The sequence below is a fragment of the Hydra vulgaris genome, chromosome 06, assembly GCF_038396675.1.
Source record: "Hydra vulgaris chromosome 06, alternate assembly HydraT2T_AEP".
Lineage (NCBI taxonomy): Eukaryota > Metazoa > Cnidaria > Hydrozoa > Anthoathecata > Hydridae > Hydra > Hydra vulgaris.
In genome coordinates, this window is record NC_088925.1 from 49,785,643 (window position 1) to 49,800,761 (window position 15,119).

The 15,119-nt window shown below is 28.3% G+C and overlaps 1 long non-coding RNA gene across 2 annotated transcripts in view; it reads left to right on the forward strand.

Annotated features, from left to right (window-relative positions):
• The window catches only part of LOC136081943 (uncharacterized), a 73,145-nt gene extending 62,673 nt beyond the window's left edge, over nt 1-10,472 (forward strand). For both annotated transcript variants that reach the window (XR_010639259.1, XR_010639258.1), the window contains exons 6-9: nt 8,867-8,887; nt 9,001-9,021; nt 10,068-10,091; nt 10,192-10,472. This is a non-coding gene — a long non-coding RNA (uncharacterized LOC136081943). The remainder of the gene's footprint in view (nt 1-8,866; nt 8,888-9,000; nt 9,022-10,067; nt 10,092-10,191) is intronic.
• Nucleotides 10,473-15,119: the final 4,647 nt, after the last annotated feature.

A 15,119-nucleotide genomic window follows, 5' to 3' on the forward strand; every position in this document is an offset into this window, starting at 1 on the left:
TTGTTTTCTGTTTAAAGATTATGTTTTTCCACAACAACTAATATAAAATTTAAACAATTAATGTAAAAATTCCAAACTATATTTTGTCAATAAAAATATTTAAAAGTATGCAAATATTTGGTTTTGTCAGTTGAAGTGTTTAAACAAGGAATTTAGAATTTCCAGTGTTAGAAGAATTAATGCAAGGAATTTCATTTTTATCAAAAAGAAAAAGGGGAATGCAAATCTTTGTTTTTCAAAATTTTTTATTTTATATTTTTAATTTTTCTTTTCACATTTTTCAAATCTAGTGTATATATATATATATATATATATATATATATATATATATATATATATATATATATATATATATATATATATATATATATTTATATATATGTATATATGTATATATATATATATATATATATATATAGTATGTATGTATGTATATATATATATATATATATATATATATATATATATATATATATATATATATATATATATATATATATATATATATATATATGTATATATAAATATATATATATATATATATATATATATATATATATATATATTTATATATATGTATATATGTATATATATATATATATATATATATATATATATATATATATATATATATGTATATATAAATATATATATATATATATATCAGGCCCATAGCAACCGGGTGGGCACCAGGGGCATTTGCCCCCCCCCCCCCCCCAAACACATTGTTTGCAACGTTATATATAAAAAATGACTCAAATTTAAAATAAGTAAAAAGACTCAAAATAAATTACATGTTATTTATTTTTATTACACTAAAAAATGTTGATTATTTACTCGATTTAATTTCTGTAGGTGAAATAAAACAAACATAATTACCTTTAACTTTCTCTTGTACATGGATCAAGTATCTAGGGTTTAGTACAGGGTTCACCTGGGCGACTTTCCAATTATATTGTATGCGTCTGGCTAAGATTCAAATCTTTTGGAAGGTAGAGTTTCGTAGAATCTTTGAGCGAGTAATTAGACTAATATCATTTAAAAATTTTAATTTATAGTGCATTCAATTTTGTCTATAGTAAATGTAGAGGACAATATTTTGCGAGTACGAGGACGGTTTATGTGTTTTCTTTTTTCGTCGTTCGTTGGCATTTGGGCAACTCTTGAAAATACTTAGACAAAAAAATAAGTCACGAGGGAAATTTGCAAAGCTATGGTGCTCTTTTTTTCATGTATGTAGTAGAGGTGTGCGAAACTCGAAGTTTCGAGTTCGAGTTCGAGTTTATTCAATAATCAAACTCGAATCGAAAGTGTTTAGTTAATCGAATATAATTCGAACTTCAAACATAAAGTTCGATATTTAAAAAGTTGCTGTAAAATTATATTAAAACGCTTCAAAATGGAGGACGAGATAGTAAGGAGCGTTATTTGGAATTATTTTGATAGGCGTAAAATTAACGATACTATTTTTGGTTTTTGTAAAATTGGAAAATGCAGTCAAAAAATATCTTGTCCTACTTTATCTACAACTGGCTTATTTACTCACCAGAAGTTATCATAAGAAGGAATCAGTAGAGTGTGATAAAATGGCACAAGAAGCAAAAAGAATGAAAAAGAAAGAAAATAAAGCAGGAAAACAACTGTCAGTTAGTGTCATATATCTGTGGGCTAAGATCACGAAAAAGCTAAATAACTTTCGTAGAAGGACAAGATTTTCAGACGCTTATGAAATTGGTTGTTCCTCAGTATCATATTCCGAGCAGGACCACTTTTTCTCGCAGTATTGTGCCGACTATATACTAAAATTTAAAACGAGAATTGATTGATTGCATTACTACTGAGTTTATTGGCATGCTATCCTATTGCTTTTCCACAGATATATGGTCTTCTCGCGCACTGGACTTCTCGCGCATTCCTATATATCATTTTGTTTGATATATTTAACTGCTGATTTTCAAATGCAATCATATACACTGGAGAATAAACCGCTTGTGGCTGTGTCATATACGGGCGAAGCAATATTAGAATCTCTTGAGAAGTCAATTGAAGATTAGTCGCTACCAAGAACAGTACCAATATATGTTCTTCGAGACAGAGGTAATAATATGAGAGCAGTCAATTATCAATTAATGATGCAGTATCCGAAAATAAAGGCATGATTAGTATGATAGCAAAATGTAAAAAAATCGCACTACCATCACAGTATTCAATCATCTCAATTGGTGTATGCACAAAAAAGGCAATTAAAAAGAGATGAGCGTGGGCTCATAATGAGTGTATCAACGCATTGGAATTTCGACTACTACATGATTGAACGCCTTGTGGAAGAGAAAGCGCCCATATCAGATGAAATCGCATTAACTGGTAAGGTGGAGAATCTCACTCCGAACGAATGGAAACTCGCCGAAGGTTATGTAAAAATTTTTAGGCTAGCAGAGAGTTGTGAGGTGAAAGTTACTCAACGTTATTTATGGAAATACCAGCTCTGCATGGATTACACCAGAAATTGCACGGTTTCATCAGTGATACTGCAAATAAAGGCTCTGGAATTTTACTGGCGCGGAGACTTAAACCACATAGAGCTTTCTTAACTTTAATTGCATGACGGACCATGGTCATACTTATCTAATATATTAATATCTAGCTATCTATATTTCTTGAACTATTTGACAGTTTCTGTAATATTTTATTAGGTTCAACCAGATGCAGTTTCCACACTGGTAGATCTCCGGTACAAGTTACTTTACTGCAAGCAACCTGAGAAGCTGGTGGCCAACTTATCAAAGCTTCGTGAATTACTCAATAAACTTCCAACAGTACCAGGTTCAGGACCAAAACCAGTCCAGCCTCAGCACTCAGTAACGGAGTCTACACTAGAAACACAATCAACAGCCTTGTGGGAATCTCTCGATAACATGAGTAACTGCAACCAACAACAATGTTGCTGATGGTGATGTGTTAAGTACTAGTACTTTTGTAATCTAGATCGAACTCGATCGAAGATAAAATACCTAATCTCGCAAAGCTCTAGTATGGGGTTATTTTTATGGGAATAAATTTTTTATAAGCCTTCAAATAAAAGATATCTAATTAGTCCCGTCTTTACCCATGTCTAATCTAGCATGGGCAGCCGCTGTGAGTCAGGACGTTTAGAGGCCAAATAAAGAGGCTAATTTAAATTAAACTATATGACAATTTAATGTTAGTATTTATACCGGATTTTTTGTGGAAGGTGATACCAATTGATTCGCTGATTTATAAGGTCACCGCAAGATAACAAAATAACTTAGGGGTCTTCCATATAGTAGGTACGCAGTTAGACGTTGATTACTCAAAAACTTAAGAATGCAATAAAAAACTAACGAGTGCAAGGGAAGGGGGTGTTAATGTCAGCTACTATGTACGCGTTTAACAATCTCTCATTTTCTATCTCTCTTAAAACATAATTTTTTTAACAAAAGCATTAAATTTCACGAAATAAAAAATACTAGCAACAAGAATCCTTTTTATATTTTTCTTTCCTTTTGTAAATAACTTCCCAATTTTAAATTAAGTACAGAGAAACGTCGAACTAACTAGAGGTTTTTTAGCTTTTAATTTTTTAAAAAAGTTATGCATACGGAAAGGGGGTTAGATTTAATAAATGTAATAAATATGAATACGTTGAGGGAGTTGGTTGGAGGGAATATATACGCAGAGGTTAGGGAGGCGTTGAAAGCATACAGGTGAGTACAAAGGAGAAAGAGGACATAAATCAGTGGTTTCACTGCGTACGTGCTTTATGGATGCCCCTTTTCTTATAAAAATTATGTAGCCAAAATAGAAATAAAGAATCCTTTATAAATATTAGTACTTCGTTTAAATGACTGAAGTGTTTTAATAAATGTAAGTTACAAAGATTTATTTTTTCCTTGCTTTTTCCTTAGTTTAACTTATTACAATTAGTTACGTATATAGTTGTTACGTATATACGTTTTGGTTTTTGATCTAATGCATTAATGTTTCAAAAATAAACTTTATTAAAAAATCGTGTTGAAATAAGGATTTTTTTTTTCGAAGAGAGAAGGAATGGGGTCACAATTATTATTTTGTTGAGGTAAGAAGTGTTCCAAAGACGGGCCAGTATCAAACGTTAAAATTACTAAAAACGTTAGAAACGTTAAATACGTTAGAATCCTTTAGAAAATCATTCTATAATTTAAAAAATATAGTTGCATTAACACAAGAATAATGTAAAAAACAAAAACAAATATAGTATATATTGAAACATTCAATTACCCTAAAATATGAGTAAATAAAGTAAAATATGAAAAAGACAATTACTTTTTTTAGATAATCATAATTGTATTGTTTATTTCAATAATCATTTTAGCATATTAATTTTAAACCCAAATTTAAAATATTAAAATAAAGAAAAATAAAAATTCACGTACTGGAATGGTTTTCTGTATAGTAAAATATATATTTTTTACAATATCATTCAGACAAAATGCAAGATAAATGGAGATAAAAGAAGCAAAAGATGTGGAAAATGGATACAACTAAATTTTCTGTTAATTAATAATGGTTATGATTACCAACAGGGTCGTTCCGAGGGGACAGCGTAGGAGGTTACTAGCCCCCGGGGGCTAGTAACGTTCGTAGAGGCCCCTACGAATTTTATTAGTCGGCAAATTGGACACTGAAGTCGGAAAAGTTAGATCTATAGTTGGCTGTCGGCAAATGTTGGCCAACGAGCTTTTTTTTTTTGTAGGCAAAAAAATTTTCTAGGCCTTAGCTGGCAAAAAACAGATGTATCACCCCCTCCCCTTCCCCACCTTTAATATCACCTCGGGACGGCCCTGATTAGGAAACTTAAATACATATTTCAAACTTTTTCGTTTAGTTTCATTTCTTTTTTATAATTTTAAAACAATTCTTAAGAAATTATAGTTGAACATAATGTTATAGTTTTATGAAAGTAATAATAAGGCAATGATCATAGTTTGTGACCATATTTTATTTTATAATAAAGTTGACTATTTATTCATCATTAAATAAAGTTGCGTACACCTTGGTAAAATTTCTACAAAAAAAATTACTTGCTTGTGGAGTTTAGCGATCTTGAGCAATACCTCAATTCTTCGATACGTAACATTATTTCAAACAAAATATGCTTCCCCGTTAGTTCAATGAGTTGTGCGCAGATTGATAACTAGAGATAATTGGCATGCCCACTTCCACGGTTAGCATACTTTTTTATGCTCTGTTTTAAAAAATTGTTGTATTCTTTTTATAAGCTTCAACATGCTTAGAAAGTTATCATTATTTAGTAATTTTAACGTCACTTTAATTACTTATAACTTATTGCTCTATTGTTTTGTTTGTCATATAATTGAAAATGGCAAATTTTTGCCATTTTCAAACTACTCTGAACAAAATTTTAGGTGGGTTTTTTTTTTAATCCCTAAACTAAAACCTTCTTTCATTTAAGTTTAACGCTGAAGATAGTCAATATTTTGTATAAAATGTAAACTTAAAAAAAACTTTTTTGAAAAATTTTTGAAAACTGAAATTTCAGTAACAGCTCGTTACACACTACAGCTCTTTAGCCAGCTATATTGACTATATTGAGCTATATCAACTATCTATAGATTCATAGGTACGCTTTAGCAAGCTAAAAAGCTGCAATTTTATTTATTGATATATCACAACAATATTGCTAGCTAAAAAAGCTAAAATATGTAACTATTAACTAGCCTTACATTTGTCATTATGTTGCAGTTAGCAACATACATGCAATTTGTAGCTATCAATGTATTGTAATAATATCTTTGGTTACAAAGCTACAATATGCAGCCATCGACTAGCTACAGATATATCGTTATGTTATAGCTAGCTACAATGCTGCGATATGTAGCTAACGATATATCGTACTAATATCGATAGCTAAAAAGATCCGATATCGTAATAAAATCTAGATATCATATAAAATATCAACATATAGTAATGAAATTGCAATATTTTTAGTTTAATTATTATCATAAATATCCAATAAAGACAAAATGAAACAAGAGATAAAAAATACGCTAAAAGTCACTATAAAACTAGCTAGTCGCAAGCTTAAATCCCACTGGGATTATATATTAAAAAAATCATCAAAAGTGAAACAAAAACTGTACATTAAATATCTAAAATATAAATCAGTCAATCATAAAAATAACTACTTTATTTATAAAGATAATTTCGAAAAACTCCGCAAAAGAGTTAAATGAAATTATTACTCTGACTTGTTTGCAAAGCACTAACATAGTTCAACGCGTATTTGGCAACTAATGAACAAGATCAAGGGAAAAAATAAGAAAACTATAATACTAGTACCAAATGCAATAAAAATTAAAAAATAAATTATTGAATGACCCTAATAAAATTGCTTTTGAATTTAATAAATTTTTTTCTTCAATCGGACAAGCTTATTAAATAAAATTCCTTATCTTAATGACAAATCAATTGACATCGTCTAATGTAACTTTAAATTTTTCAAATCTAACATACAGCAAATTTCAAGCAGCGTTTAAATCATTAAAACGGAATAAGGCAATTGGGGCTGATTGCATCAATGGAAATGTTGTAATAGACTCCTTTGATCGCTCTTGGTATGGTCGCTCTCCTCGATTTAGCCTAGCTATATGAGAGTGAACCATCCAGAATGTAGACTGTACAAATATTTTTTAAAACTTATAACATTCTTATGTAAAACATCTATATTTCTGGTAAATATATTGCTTTTTGTTAATGTTTTTTATTTATTTTTTTTACATTTTGAAAGGTATACTCTTTAAAATTTGTAAAGCATCTATTGCTTAAGGATCCTTTCCAGACTCTCTAAAAGTAGCAAAAATAACTCCTATTTATAAATCAGGTGACCATTGTAACATTACAAGGTATCGTCCTATTTCAGTTCTTCTAGTTATCTCTAAAATACTAAAAAGAATAATGTATGAATAATGTATGAGTCTACAATTATTTTGTTGATACTAAACTTTTATATAATAATCAATTTGGCTTCCAGAGAAACAATTCTACTGAACGCGCCATTCTCCAACTAACACGTAGCATTTCTAATTTTTTTAAAAGTTCTTATTATACCCTTGGAGTATTCATTGATTTGTCTAAAGCTTTTGATACTGTCGATCACCACATTCTATTAAAAAAATTAGAACTTTATGGAATTAATGATAAATCCCTAAGCTTGTTCAAAAGCTATCTTAGTAATCGTAAGCAGTTTGTTAATATCCAAGACCCTTCTTTGCCTTTATTAATGAATGTAACATGTGGTGTCCCATAGGGATCCATAGTTGGCTCCCTATTATTTTTAATATATATAAATGACCTTAACAAAGCCTCTAACTATAATTTTTGCTAATGACACAAACCTATTCCAATCTTATGAAAGCATAAATACACTTTTTGATAATATGACTCAAGAATTAAATGAAATCTCATATTGGTTTAAGAAAAATAAATTGTCCCTCAATATTGATACAACAAAATGGACACTTTTTTACCCGATATTCAGAAAAAAATGTTTATAAAATACGATGCCCGAACTCTTCATTGAAAATGCAATACTAAAAAGGGAAAAAGTTACAAAACTTTTCGGAGTTCTTGTCGTCAAAAACTTATCCTGGAAACAACAAATCGATGATACCTCCATGAAAGTTGCTCAAAGTATTGGAATTATATATAAAATTCGACATATGTTAAAACAGTTAAAACAACTATACTATTTGTTTATCCACTGCCATTTAAATTATGCAAATATTGTATGGAGAAGCGCGCACCAAACTAAATTTAAATCTCTTTATCAGCATCAGAAAAACGCAGCTCGCTTGATTAATTTTGTAAATCGTTTTTTAAATTCAAAACCACTTTTGAGCGAAATGAAAGCTTTAAATGTATACGAACTAAATGTTAATAATATTTTGTTTCATGTTTAAATATAAAAATCATTTATCTCCTGATGTATTTATAAACCTATATAATGTAAAACCCATAAACAAATTCAATTTTCGCAATGGAAAAAATCTAAAAGAACCTTTCTGCCAAACTAAATTTGAACAACTAATTATTTTTTACCACGGTCCTTTTAGATGGAATAAAATAGATTTGCCAAATTTTGATTTGTCTTTGAAATGGACTTTAAACTTCTTTCAAACGAAATTTAATAAAAATTATCTTTTCAGCAGAAAATGTTTTTTCTTATTTTTAGTTCTTTTGTCTCATATATTTTATCCAGTTATATTTTAAATGCACATTTATATATAGTTTATGTTGGTTTATTTTTATTGGTTAATTTGATTTTAATGTTATTATTATTATATTTGATATTGTAAAGGGCTTCATGATAAGATCGTATGATCTTCTTGAAGTCCTGCCGAAGAGAATATTGTTCACTAGAATTTTTGAGCAAAATTTATTCACATAAAAAACAATTATTATCTTGTAACGATGCAACAGCATAAAATTTATCAATACATTTTCGACCCATGGGTTTATAAGCTGTTGTTGTTTTTAACGAATAAGTCAGAGTGCCAAAAACAAATTCAATAATAAACATCGTTCTTTTATTTTCATTTTGTATACATTTTTTGTTTTTGGTACTATTTGACTTATTTAAAAAAAATGTATTGTTACATTCCTAATATATATATATATATATATATATATATATATATATATATATATATATATATATATATATATATATATATATATATATATATATATATATATATATATATATATATATATATATTATATATATTATATATATTTATATATATATTACATATATTCTATTCATATAAATTTATTTTGGTTCTAGGAAAAGCCATTAAAGATGGAGGTATGAATTACTTATAAGACTTTTATACCTTTTAAACATTTTCAAAATTTGATTATAAATGTATGTAAACTTTTTAAAAAAAAGTAAGTTAAAAAATTTTATTTCGTTTTTAGCCGGAAAAGTTGGAGATGGAGGTATATTTTTAAAGATTTTCCTTAATATGTTATTTGCCTGAAAACAAATCTATAGGAAGCTCAATATTTGTGTTGTATTTAATAATGTTTTAAATTTTTAAGTTTGTCTAAATTGAAACCCAAAGTCAGGATATATCTGAAGCCTAAAAACCATTAAGACGTTTTAAATTTTATGCACACTATTCAATGTACTCCAAGATATTTGTATGTATGTATATGTAAATGTATACACGGCCGTCCCGATGGGAGGAGTAGGGTGAGGTAAGCTCCTTAAAAATTAATTAGTCGGCAAATTTAGACATTAGAGTCGGCAAAGTCGGATCTGTAGTTGTCAGTCGGCAGATGTTAGCCAACAAGGACTTATTTTATTTTTTTATATATTTTTTTAAAGGTCTTAGTCGGCAAAAAAATTTTCTAGGCCTTACTCGGCAAAAAATAGATACGTCACTCCCCCCTTTAAGATCTCTTCGAGACGATCCTGAATACATACATACATACATACATATATATATATATATATATATATATATATATATATATATATATATATATATATATATATATATATATATATATACATATATATATATATATATATATATATATATATATATATATATATATATATATATATATATATATATATATATATATATATATATATATATATATATATATATATATATATATATATATATATATATATATACATAGAGCCGTGGCAAGACTCCCTCACACACTCCAATGGTGTGTATAAATTCGCTCCGAGTTTACACACACCATTGAGGTGTGTGGGGAAGCGAATTTAGGGGGCTCATTTACAAATTTATTGGCTCTTTTGCAAATGTAAAGAGCTTTTTTTTAAGATTTTGGGGCCCATATATATATACATATTATATATATATATATATATATATATATATATATATATATATATATATATATATATATATATATATATATATATATATATATATATATATATATATATATATATTCGCACTGTTGCTTGAAAGTTTATATAAGAAAATGCTTTTTTTTTTCAGTTCACACATTCAAAAATAAATTGAGTGAGTTTTTTTTCAATTAATTTATACTGCTTACAATATTTTGCATATGAGTACTTTTTTTTTTGGCTGGAATCTTACAAATTATTTCTTATATTTTTAGAAGACCTTTTTGGTAAATAAAGCCAAGCAATTGCATTCTGTTTCGAATTTAAAGCTTGTTGATATAAAAATAACTAATTTTTTATTTTGAAAAACATGTTTTTTTATGTTCACATTATACGTAATTTATAACAAATATATATTTTTTTATTACTATTATTTTATAGTGACTTTTATAACTTTAATTTTTTCGTCTATCCTTAATTAACTATATTTACATAATTATTCTATGGCTTTAAATATTGTTAATAGATGTTTATAATAAATCTAAAGTGAGATGAATTTTTATTAATTTATGTTAAAAGAAACTAAACAGCCAGTCAGTGGCGGATCCAGGTCATTGTTCTAAGGGGGGAAGGAGGGGGGAATTTGACCAATAATAAAAAAATCCGCTTTTTTTTTCTTCAGATAAACCACTGTTTTATTTGATTATTTAGAATGCTTTAAAAAAGTTTGCTAATAAATATATTGAAAGTAACTGTACATAACATCTTGAAAAAATCATAACATCTTGAAAAAAATGTTGAAAATAAATATATGGTCTGTAATAAGGGACGGATTTATATCCTCGAGGGCCCTAGGCAGAAAAAATATTTTGGGCCCTAAACACTCCTAAATACTAAAATTTTTTTCCACAAAACCCCATTAAAAAATCGAGCCCGCTAAAACCATGGTGCACATCTATCTGTAATGTGCAATAAAAGACAAAATAATATCTTTAGTATTTCTTTTTTTTAAGACTTTAACAAACTAAAATATAAAATTGAGTTTTCTAGTTTTCGAAGATGCAAAACTATCAATAATTTTTTTGACATTTATGATGCAATCTCTATGGATATGCATCATAGCAAAGCCATTTAATCGTTCTTGTCCTTTATTGGATCTTAACCAAGTATTAAGTCTTTTTAAAACCGAGAAACTCCGTTCTCCCAAAGCAATGCTAACAGGAAGGGTACAAAGCAATTGCAAAGTACATTTAATTAAAGGGAAGACATTACTATCACATTGCTTGTATGCTTCCAGCGCACATTCAGGTAGGTCTTGTTGCTTTTTGATTGCATCTTTCCATTTTAGCTCACAAAATTTAAATTCTGAAAAAACTTTCATTAATTGGACATTCTCATCAACAGTATTTATGTTGAGCAGCCCTTTCATAAAACTCAGTATGTTAGTTATGGATGCTGTTAATTCTGTCTATGTTTTATTTAATAAATTTTTAGGTATTGCTGCATTTAATTCAAAAGAGTTCAAGGTTTCATTAGAAAATCTGAACTCTAAATCTAGAAGTATGCTATCAAGTAACGGCAAATAAATATTGACTCTATAGTAAGCTAGAGGATCATTGGTATTGAGGTTTGCGCGATTAGTTTGTTTTCCTATAATTGTGAAAACTTGATTTTTGAACGTAAGTCTTCAAGTAACTTTGATGCAGTCATAAACATAGCATTAAAGTTTTCTTCATTCTGTCGACTTTTATATAACATCTTAATGATATGTTTAAGAAGAGCCTTACTTAAAGAGACTGTGGTATTTATTACATTGGCTAATGAACATTGTGTTCATTAGCCAATGTATTAAATAAAAAGTGTATTTGCCAATGTATTAAAAACAAAGTGTTATTACAAATAAAGGGTCATATATTGCATTTTTTAGTAATGTGGCTTTTGTTGAAGAATTCCTTTCATTCCACTGAGATATCAAATCAAGTGATTCTACTATACTTACTTAACAAGATCTAAAACTTAACACAGAATCATGCTGTTCAATCCATTTCGTTTTGCATCAGCTTTTAAGTATTCCCTTATTTATATATTTAAAAACGTTACTTAATTTCGTAGAAGCTTTAAAAAATGATATTAGTTCTTTCATTGGGTCAATTGTATTTCTTACAGTTCGCACAGACGATCATTTGGAAATTGATATGTTTAAAGCATGGTCGTAACATGGACTTTTTATTGCGTTTGGTAGGATTTTCTGTAACTTCGTGACCACTCCGTTGTTTTAACCTAACATAAAGCTGCATCCATCAGTACCTATACCAACACAATCCTTTAAATTGTAGCCAATTTTGTCAATGTGTTTGCAATTGAGTTTGCTAGCAATTTTCCAGTTAATACAGGTTCACAAGTAAAATCAAAAAAATTTTCAATATGGCAGTTTACAAAACCAATAAAATTTTCACGAACTTCACAGGCATTAACATCAATATATCTTAATACGACTGTCATTTGAGAACTATGACTGGTATCCGTTGTTTCATCAAATATAAAGCTATAAAATTTTCTTTTAAAAATTCTTGTTTTAATTAAGTCCTGATTTTGTTGAGCGTATAGTTCAATTATTTCATTTTAAATACTTTTTCTTATGCATGTTGGTTTAAAATTACAGTTATTTAAATGGTTTTTTAAAATATTGTCCCCAGCGCTCACTCGAAAGCGAAGCGATTCCTGAAGATTGCCATCATAAATTACTAAAGAGTTTTGATTTGTTTCAAAGATCTCCCTATCATCGTGATGACCTCGCAGAGCAATATTCTGTCGACCTTAAAAAATATTATAGATTCAATTATTGGCTTTAATCGTTCTCGATTTTCTTATGCCTAATAAAGTCTTCCATTGTTAACTAAATTACGTACATCTGTAGACGGACATTCATATGTTCTGATGATATCTGATACTGCCAACATAGCAACTTTGTGATACGCATTGCAATCATGTAATTCTAAGTCTCCATCCTTACCACCCCAATCATGTATCATCCACCAATCATGTACCATCAATCAATCATACCATCCTTACCATCCCAATCATGTAATTCTAAGTCTCCATCCCAAAAGCTTTGAATAACTTTTAAGAGGTAAAGTAACTATCTTGAGTAATTGTACTTGACCGTGTGTTCCCCCAACTTTTGTAAAAAAAAGCAATACTTACAAAAAGTTACATAAAGGCATTCTGAAATCATTATCCACGGAAATTTATGTATATGTTTTATTTGTAATTTGGACCAGGAAACCAATTGCATTTCAATATTCAGTATTTATCTTGTTTGGTTACCTGACGTGTTAAAAATGCCCCAATGTCTATAGGCAAACAGCTATCATCTTTTGTAGCAGTTATTGAATCTTCTTTATTAATTTCTGCGTTAGTTGTGCTTACAAAATTAGCAGCTTCCATACCAAGTCTAGGTTCTGGAGAAAAAAGAATAAATTTCATTGTAATTTGATTATTTTTAGCCCCGCCAACTAAATCGTTCGGATGATGACACCGAAGATAAAGGCAAAATGATGGGACAAGCATGGTCCTGTATTTTCAGCATGGTAGAGTTTTAATTCTTTTGAAAAAATATCTAAAAAGCTTGTCCTCTTTACCCTTTTGATCATTGAAGTTAATAAAAGTTTCATTTAAAAGAGTAAAAATCATTTGTCATTTATTTATTTAAAATAGTAATAAACACACTTTTGTTTTCTAAATAAGAAACTAGATCATCAGAAATTCATTCAGTTAGGGTAAACTGGGGTAAAGTGAACTGTTTTCTAAATTTAAAAGAAAATTATTCAGAAAAAAAGCCTAACTTCTTGCAGTTTTCAAAATTTATACCATTTAAAGTATTAGATACAACATGAAATAAAAGATTAAAAATTGTTATTACAATACTAAATATATGTTCACTCATTCACTTTACCCCCACATTGGGGTAAAAAATATGTTTACTAGTTCACTTTACCCCCACATTGGGGTAAAGTGAACATCTTCATCTTTAACTGTTCTGTGTTTGCTATTTTTGATAAACTATTTTTTTATTTTGCATTTTGCCTTGTTGGTTGATCTTTCTTTTAAAGCCTTCATTTTCTACATCGTTTAATCTTTTAAACGCATCTTCTGATCTAAGATACTCACCTCTATAGTTTTATTTTTCTTGTTTGTATAAACAAACATCACCCTTTGTAGCCATTAACTGTTCTTTCACTATTTCTCTCATGGTTTCATTTCTATTAAAATAATCTGATATAAATAGTTAGTTTATTTTTTTGATCCTTCAAGTCTTTGTCTAATGATATTATAGTTTTGCGAGAATTGTATTTGTTTTTTGACTTCTCAATAAAAAAATTTTCACAAGCATTGTTCTAATCATTGTCATTGGTGTTCAAAGTGATGTTTCGAGGGATGTTATTGTCACAATTATTTGTTTTCTATAGAAATCTATAATATTGTATATTATAGACTTCGGAAGGAGTTAACTTGTAAGATGATATAGCAGATGGATCGAGGAAAATTTATTCAGTTTTGGCAAATGATTTTACTAAATGAGCTGGCTTAAAAGATGTATCATAAAGTTTTTTTAGTAAAGATGGAAAAACAGATTTCCTAACCATCTTCAGACTGTATAAGTATACCAATTAGCCAGGATTTCGTACCATGCATATTTAACTTGGCGAAAGATTCCCACATCAAGTGGCTGTAGCAGATGCAAACAGTATGCTGGCAAACACAAAATAGTTATATAATTTTCAATTGTTTTTTTAACAGTTTTTAAGGAAATATGACTCATATGACCATCAAAGATAAACCATTAGCCAAATTAGGTGCATATGTTTGAAGATTTACCGACTGAGAATTAGATATGCGATACCAAAATTAGGTGCATATGTTTTCCTCCGATATTGTTTTTTCTTAATGCAGTTTCTTGGCATTATTTCAATATATTATACTTCTGAAATAAATTTCAAAAAATTTACCATTTAAACTAAATCAATATTTTTTTTTTTCGAAAGTTTTTAAAAACAGTTTTAAAAGTTTTTCAAAATAGAACGATAGTAATTTTATTGTTTTTTATTGTACTAAATTACATAATAGAATAAATTAATGATATAACATTAAAATGTCTAGAAAATTTCATTGTTTTTCTTCGATATCGTAAAAATGTTAAAAT